Raw genomic sequence first — 8,745 nt, forward strand, 5'->3', positions numbered from 1 at the left:
ATGAGAAAGAACGAATTATCCGATTCCCTCAGCTGCTCAGAAATGACCCTCTGCCATACGTATTTGGAGGGCATAAGAAGAACCTTTGGCATCAGTTCTCAATATTCAAGAGAAACAATGAAAAAATGAAAAAGATGATGAGAAAAGGCATTTGGACTAGATTTCTTTTTTTAAATCATAACTTGAAAGGAAAATAATTAAACCCTAATATTACACACTGAAAGACATTCTGTAGACATTGTGACATTTCTTAGTTTTTAGGGAACACTAAAATGTAAATATTTTTCAGTTTAAAGAAGTCATTTTTTTGCTACATTCCTACGTTAATGGGCAAAATATGACTATATATTCTAATCAGAGCCCTGTGTAATAAACTGAACTACTTCAGACAATAGTGCACGCTATGATGAATGAAATCTTAAACAAAGATAGAGATGTGCGTTCAAAACAATGCTTAAGCAAACCCTCCCGATTACTTCATGTATTAAAATTTTAAGTTTGGAGCATCACATAGGATCAACTGAAGTGTTTTAAACTGTACTACAGACAGTTACAATCATGAAGCAACAACCCTGACAACACTTGTGGAAGTGCTAAGGGTGTGACAACATGACAAAAGCCAGGAAAATCAGATTTAATGTAGGAACTCCATGTTCACATGACATTGAACTATCTTCATTTCACCTGATGGCACAGTGCCATAATTTAGAATTGCCTGGTATTTTAAATCAGATACTTAGCTTCACAGAAGGATACATGGCATTCAAAGTCATGCGTAGGAAAGCGCTGAAATAATCCACACAACTGGCAACCAGTAAAGATGAGAACGAATACACCAAACTTCCATTTGCCAAGTTGGCCAGACATAACATTCTGATGCTGAGCAAAAGGAAAAAAAAAAAATTCACTTCTCCATGCAGCTTGCAAAACGGTGCTACAATCCTGTGTTTATACAGCACTGAAATAAAAGCAAAGCCAAATGCCAACTGCTAGATTTCAATTTCCATGTGTCAAATCCTACATAGAAGATAATTTTATTTATGGCTAGTTCTGCCTCCCTCATGAAACCAGAGATTCTTTTGACTTTAGTGGCCAGGACTAGACCCTTGGTTTCTTTTCAATTTTGCAATAAAATCAGCTCACTGTAGCTTGACGATGTAATCTTTCTTAAAGGGCTCAGAATGGGTACGCCTGCCTTTCTTCAGCAGGTGCATCTCCTGAATCGATTTCTATTGCTCCACAGAATGCCCTTAATTTGGAACAAAAAGTGAGATGTTGCTATCACTTAAATCTGAAGACTGTCACCACTAGACTAATCAGACATTTATCTTACACTGCCATTTGAAGAGAATTCAAAATACAAAGAAACTCAGCAGGCAGTCGATGAATTCCCCCTGGCCCCATCTTAAAAAAAAAGAACCTTGTGGAAGGAAGAGAGACACACACGTAATTCATCTTGAAGATACCGGAGATTTTCTTTTTTCCTGTTGCGTGGGTCTAGTTTTGAACAGGCTATACTGGAGCGCATCGTAGCACTGGGGAACTTACCATCATTCAGTTGATCACCTATGTACTGTAGCAGAAACTGCCAAACAATTGGTTTATTCTCTTGTGATAGTAACCCAGGAAACAAATCTATGATGACACTGTTACATGCATTCGTGAACTTAGTGGCCTTGTAGGTCACTGGACAAATCTCTCTAAACTGAACTGTTGACAGTTCTTTGCAGGGTTCCCCACAGGAAACTGAAGGTTAATTGACCATTCTTTCAAACCATGAAATGCTTTTGAAAAATGTTAGTTTTAAGTCTCGTAGCCTAAAATCTGATGAAACAGCGTGTCTGTACTGTGGTGTCTTCTAATTACTGAAATAAAGAATTTTGGTCAGGGGAGGTGCAGAAATGGTTTAATTAGATTTCTGTGTCATGTAAACATGAAACAACACTCATCTAAATCGTGATATTGTTTAGAACAGAGATGCTGAGGTAGCAGGATACCTGCCAGAGAAGCTGTTCATAACAGAACTGACTACTTCTTGATTATGTTAATTTGATGATGGGCTTATTAAGAGAAGGGATCTTAAATTTTCAGTCTTAGATCCTTAGAAAAATACGCACATGCTTGTCTTCGCTCATGTGGATAGTCTCACTGACTTCAAAGGAATGATCACAGTGTTGGTTTCTGCAGGATACTTCCACCTGTAAAGTTATAGTTATGCAAATACTCACATACTCAGAACCAGGAATCCCAGAAAACACCCAACGTTCTTGAATGACTGGCAGGAAAGTAGATTTGCTTTTATGAGGTACGATACATGCATAAAACTAGTTACATATTCACCTAAGATTTACAGAAGCTAGGAAGAAAATGGAAATCAATCATTCTGTCACAGATTATGAAAGTCCTTTATCATACCGTATTTGGGCTTTACACATTTAAACTATTACCCTGACATCCTATGCGTGTTATTTTTTATTTGAGATAAAATGTGTCAGTGTATATGCTGAAAATATTGCAGAAAAAGAAACCAAGAAAAAATTGTGTACTTGTTATTAAGATTTTTCTCCAGAAACCTTAAAGAATACTTTACTTGAGTAGTTCTAGTCGTGGTTAATAAACTTAATGCGATCAAGAAGATCAGAGTTCTGCAAAATTTTAAATTCCAAACTAGACTTTGGCCTTTCTCTAGCTGTTGTCTTGTCACTGCATTTCTATGTAAGAAATATCAGTTTAAACATGGCCAGACCGTGATCTTTAGACGATGTCTGCCTCTCTGTGCGGCTCAGCGAGTAACATACTGGGCAAACTTAATTCCACTCTGTGAAGGTTAGACATTACAGCAGCCTTGCTGGGAAGCAAGGTGGACCAGACTGGGCTCTCTCTGACGCTAATCAGTTATGCTCCAGGTGTCCATCACTGTGTGAAGCAATTGATGTGGTCTTTCAAGGACTGACAGTTCAGCTGTGCCTCCAACTGAGGCAACAAATAGCCCCTCAGAGACAAATTTCCCAAAGTACTTCTGTAGTCAATGTTCATTGCTTCTACAACAAAAAGTTGTATATTTACCCGAAGCTGAAAGAAGGAAGCTGCAAATTTTTCCTTTTTTCTTCTTTCCTAACTTTTCATCTACAAAGAGGAAAAACTTTATGTGAGCATAGGTAGAGATAAAAGCATTCATTGTCATTATCTGCACAACACAATCTATGGAGATTTGCTGAAAACAATCAGGAATATTATTTATGAAAAGCTCATTACTACGGTGAAGAAATAGGTGAGACCTACACATGATTCTCGCCAGTGTTCTTCAGCTGTAAATAAACCGCAGTCTACAAAAGAGCAATAGAGACCAAAATTGACAATTTTGTCTGCAGCGCGCTCTGCTGCTGAAGTAGTCTCTTTCAATGACAAACTAGATTGTAAATTATATCCATCAGCCAGCAGCATATTGATTTCCTTCTATATTTGAAAAAAAGGTAATTTTAAAAGTATACATTTTATCCCCAAAATGCAAAGTAAAAGCATTAATACTACGCTTACATAAGTACAAGGATTTGTTCTAACTTCACTGTCTAAATTTAGGACATTAAAAATTCAGGGTGACAATCTTTATTCCAACCTTTTATACCCACATGTTTTAAGAAGGGGATATTACCTTCTGCACATGCTGATACTAATTGTCATACGCAGCATAATATCTACAGACAACAGAATGGTTCAAGGAAGCAATTTTAGCTTCAGTCCCAATTTTTCTCATTTCTACAATCTTGTATTAGGCACTGTACTTCTGAAAGTAACTATTTTGCTGGAGGCTAAGTAAAAATACACTAAAATTACATTTCTCGGAGATCACTTTCTCGTTAATGAAATTTTGAGGGTTAAAATCTGCTAACAGGCTGTGATAAGAGCAATTATGTTGGACATCTGAAGTGGTGGAAAACATGCCAGCCAACCAGAATTCTCTTGTCACAACACTTGCTTCATAATATTGTATATAATAACCATTGCACTGCGCAATTACACTATCTATAAACTATGTTTTGCCCCAAAATAGACATGTATCAAAGCAAAATATTCTTGTAGTCCACTCACAAAGATAAAATTGTGCTATGCTTAGGTTTAAGTGGCTAAATTATAAACAGATTGTCAGGCTTTTTGTGTCCTAGTGGGTCTGTTTTTGTGGTTCTGCCAACTCTTAAAGCACATGTAATAATGGCTCTGTATTATTTCTGTTACAGGGGCATTTAGAAGCCCCAGGCCCATTTTTCCAGGCACTCTGCAAATCTACAGTAGTGAGAGGGTTTCAGTCTCAGAGGAAATTATATATCAAATGCATAGTTTTGTTGAGTATTTTAGAGAAATTCTAAGACACATACAATTATAATGAGAACAGTTGAGGTAAACAGGGCAGCTAGCCCCAACTAATTTTTTTTCCTAAACTTCAGAATTATTCAGTAACACTGCATTCTAAAACCTACATCTTAACCCAAAGAAAAATTAAGATGGGATACCAGCAAAGAAGCTTCCCCTTCTGATGACGCACCTTACCCTAATGAACCCGGACACACTGTCATGGATTACACAGTATGATGGATTTTGTTCCTAAGTATTAACAGTTTTACATTAAAATCAGTGAGTAGGTCAGTCAGATGGCAGTTTCAGCTTCACAGCTATACAGGGCAGCAATATCATCTTCATGAGGATGAAGATGAATTTCTTACAGGCCAGACTACCAGCACTTCACACAGAGCAAGACAACTTTCTCCCTGCTGAATAAAACAGCAGGCATTAGTTTTAGCAACAAGGACACTGATAGTTAGAAGCTGCCAAACTCCTTCTAAAGGAATCACCATTTGTTTGTTGCCTAAAGATGCAATAAACCAAACCAAACCAAACCACCAACAACAAAAGAATAGGAAAAGTAATAATTGCCTTAGAAAGTAAAAATGGGATCCTAAAGGGAGTAAAAAGCAGGTTTCCCTTTGTTTGTGATACGTATTATGAAACTTTTCAACAGCAAAGGCATTTTAAAATGTAGCTTTTTCTGAACAAGGCAGGCACTAGGACCTCCAGTGTATTTTCCTCACCTTAGCCGTGAGGAAGGCCTTTTTGTCCGTTACATCCATGCATGTAATCAGCGATTGTGCCTTTTGTAAAACTCAGATTCACCATCTGTATGCTCCCAAGTGGCTAGACGAGTGCTAAAACCCCATCCCTATGGGATTAATCTGCAATTTCACACTAAATGATTTTTAAGTATAATTTGTTACGATACAGTATTCTAAAATAAAAAAACGGTCAGTTCTTTTGCATTGTAATAAAAGGAGGAAGCTTGTAAAGTTTCCTGTATTTAAAATGGGTTGTACTGAATCCACTTGCACATTAGTTTCATTCAGATATGAATGCACACGTCTCGGGAAAAGAACCTTTGGGTAATTGAAATAGCTTTTTATTTCTGAGGGAAAGAATACAAACACAAACTTAGAATCCGTGCACTGGTAGGGGAATGAAGTATAATGTGCTTCCCATCTTGTTCAGGGACTGCAAATTTGCATGACGAAGTTGCAGTTTAAAATGTAAATAGAATATTTCACTTTTGTACTGAAGGGAATGGAGGGATGAATTGTAAAGGCACTGGGTAAATAAAGGAGGAGCTAAAGAATCCACTCTTTCACATAAAACAAAGCTGGCTTGTGTGCAAGGAAATTATTCCTTTTTAAGAAGCACTAACTGCTTTTAGAAGCGCCCCGTTTCACTAAATAGAGGGCACTGATCTTAATTCACATCATTATTTTCTCCACACATTTTAGATACTCAGCTGAAGAAGGATGAAAACTAAAATCAGAAAACATGCCAAGCAAGGAGTAAGAAGATCGAGGGTCAGGACACGCTAATGTCTTTTTACAAAAAAGATGATGCGTAAACATGAAGCTGTTTTTCAGCCATGCTGGGTTCAACATAGAAACCATGAGTCCCAGTCCAAATTAGTCTGAGGTGGGGGGCATATTTTGATTTTACAGCCTGACTAGATGGAACAGAGAGGTCATCAAAGTCTTCACAGAGTTCTCATAAATCTCTGGTTTTGAGGGTTCCTCAACTCCCCCTTACTTTTTTTTTTTTTTTTTTTTACTTCTCCCCTAAAGCACACTTGAGAGCAGGGAAAATAAAACAAAGTTGTTTTATGATGACCTCAGCTGGTAATAAAATGAATTCAGTTCAACATCCAAAGGAAGCTACTACAGTTTAAATGATAGTCTACAGAAATTTGAGCTAATTTTAGGAGAAAATCACACACAAGGAAGCCAATGCCTTTACAAAGCAAATCCCTCTTTTGCCTCTGTTGTTTTATTGTATTATTTATTTGCTACAAACTAGTTACTCAAAGAAAGGAAGAATTTAATTGCTGAACATTATGTTATTTTAATGCCTACACATGATTTTACATGCTGCCAAAATAAATTAGATAGAAGTTGGATGAACAGAAATGCCTAATAGACATTTCTTTGCTAATATTCACTGTAAAAATAACTTCAGTTGTGTCAGGTGAACTTGCCCTATTCCTTAACTTAGACAAGACTATAAATTAAAACAACAGTTGTCCACATTTTGTATTCTCTCATTTTAAATCACATAAAGGAACACAGCTAATGTACGTAAGAAAACAATACACACCGATATTCCTTTTCATGCTGTTTTCATGCTATTCTCTTGGATAGCATAACGTCTCCAGTGTAATATTAACTGGGTGAGAAAACACCTAAAACAAGGAAAAATTGGCTACAGTCAATCTCTGAATCCAATCATCAACTTGCAGTTTACCTGCATTCAGACATGACATAACACAGAACAGTCGAAGAATTTCTGAAAATACATATGGAAGTAACAGCAAAAACATTCACGGTAACTTCTAAGGCCAGCTGTTTACTGAGGAAACTCTGCTTTTAAATCCGTTTGATAATTTTAACAGTGTGTTAGCTGGTAACTGGCAGACTCCACCACCTGCTCTGCTTAACAGTCACGAAAACCCCAGCCTGCAAATATTCATGTGCATGTTTCCCAAGGAGTACTACATGCCACCGTTATGGAGTCACAGAGTAATTTAGGTTGGAAGAGACCTCCGGAGATCCCTGCTCCAAACCTCTGCTCAAAGCAAGGCCAAAGCAGATCGATTTGCGCAGAGCTCTGTCCAGTCAAATTCTGAGTATCTCCAAGGGCAGAGACTCGCCATCCCTCTGTGCCCCACTGCAATGTTGGACTACCCTCATTGTGAAAACTTTCTTCGTAGTATTTAACTAGAGCTTTCCTTGTTGCAACTTGCTACGTACTCTTCTAAGTTTGGAGAACTAAGCTCTTTATCCCTTCACATTTCAGTTTAAGCTCCCCTAGTGAGCAAGACGGGTATAAGCCACCCTTACCTGTTATAACCTGGCCCTTCCAAGCAGGAGGTATGCAAATCACCTGAATGAGAGAAACGAATCTGTGCACTGAATGTATTGCTACAAGGAAACCGATCAAGCGAAAAGTTCAACACAATGGCTCGAGCAGATTCCAAGAAAGTCCAAAAGAAATGGCGCATTTTATCTTTACCCCTCCTGCAAATACTAAGCGACAGGAATGCATTCTAAAAAAAAAGTGGTTTTTAAGATACAAGGTAAGTATATAACAACTATAAGTTGACCTTGTAATAAGTTACAAAACGGCACAACGTATCACTGTAATTAAGGGAACACTTGCAACTGTGCAAACTCTATGCCTTAGGCTCTAGCAGTATTATGACTTTTTCTTTTATTCTGCTTTTCGGTTCTCCAGATGTGCCTGGTATAGGCCTTGATGCTGAGAAGTATTGATTACTCTCCATTTATATTGACAGTAATTAACAGAGAGAGATTTGATGCTCATCAAAGTGAACAGATTCTCATTAAGAGCAAGAAAAGGTCTCCCATCTTCACATTTCATTCCCTCTATACCATGCGGTAAACTGTCAAGCACAAGGAAATAAATTTCTCATGAGATCTTCTGGGTTTTCATCCTGCAAGTATATTTAAAGTATTTCCACATTTATGCTTTATGCAGAGTCCAAATGACCTGGTTTCATCACTGATTTCAAGCTGCTTCTACATAAAGGCCACCTTCCATGACAAGTAAGGTTGGCACCTGTTTTGATGATGGGCTTATAGAAGAAAACTCTGGTCTCAAGAAAAGACCCAGCAAGTCCAGGTCAACAGTTTCTGGGGCCGTCCCTCCGCTGACACAGGGTTTGACCTTGGTTCAGCCGTTTCACTCCCACCTTCCTGGTACCCGGAGGTAACGCTGTCCTAACCTCATGCCTTTACTGTCAGACCACTATCTGATGGGCGCACCGCACTTAAAAAGCCTCTGGTGAAAGAGGAAGTAAAAGTATGCCTGTCAGAATGAATTCTTCCATTTCCTATTTATTTTTTATGTATTAACTTAAGTAAATAGAGGTGCCCACACCTACCAAGCACCCTGCAGCCTGGTCTCCAGCCCGCCCAGGACCCTGCTGGCACCCTCAGTCCCCCGGGACAGCCGGGAGCTCCCGCGGGCGCCTTCCCGCCCCGCCAGCGACAGACGCGCTTCCCCTCAGCCTCTGCCCACCCCACAACGGGGAAGGTCCCTCTCGCCTCCCCGGCTGCAGGCCCATGGGGCGAGCCGTCCCCTCTCCATGGGGGCAGGGACACGCTTCCTCCTCACCCCGCCGCAGGTCCCCGCTCCCCGCCCCGGAAGCCC

The sequence above is a fragment of the Pygoscelis adeliae genome, unplaced genomic scaffold (assembly GCF_000699105.1).
Source record: "Pygoscelis adeliae isolate BGI_AS28 unplaced genomic scaffold, ASM69910v1 Scaffold262, whole genome shotgun sequence".
In the NCBI taxonomy this organism is placed as follows: domain Eukaryota; kingdom Metazoa; phylum Chordata; class Aves; order Sphenisciformes; family Spheniscidae; genus Pygoscelis; species Pygoscelis adeliae.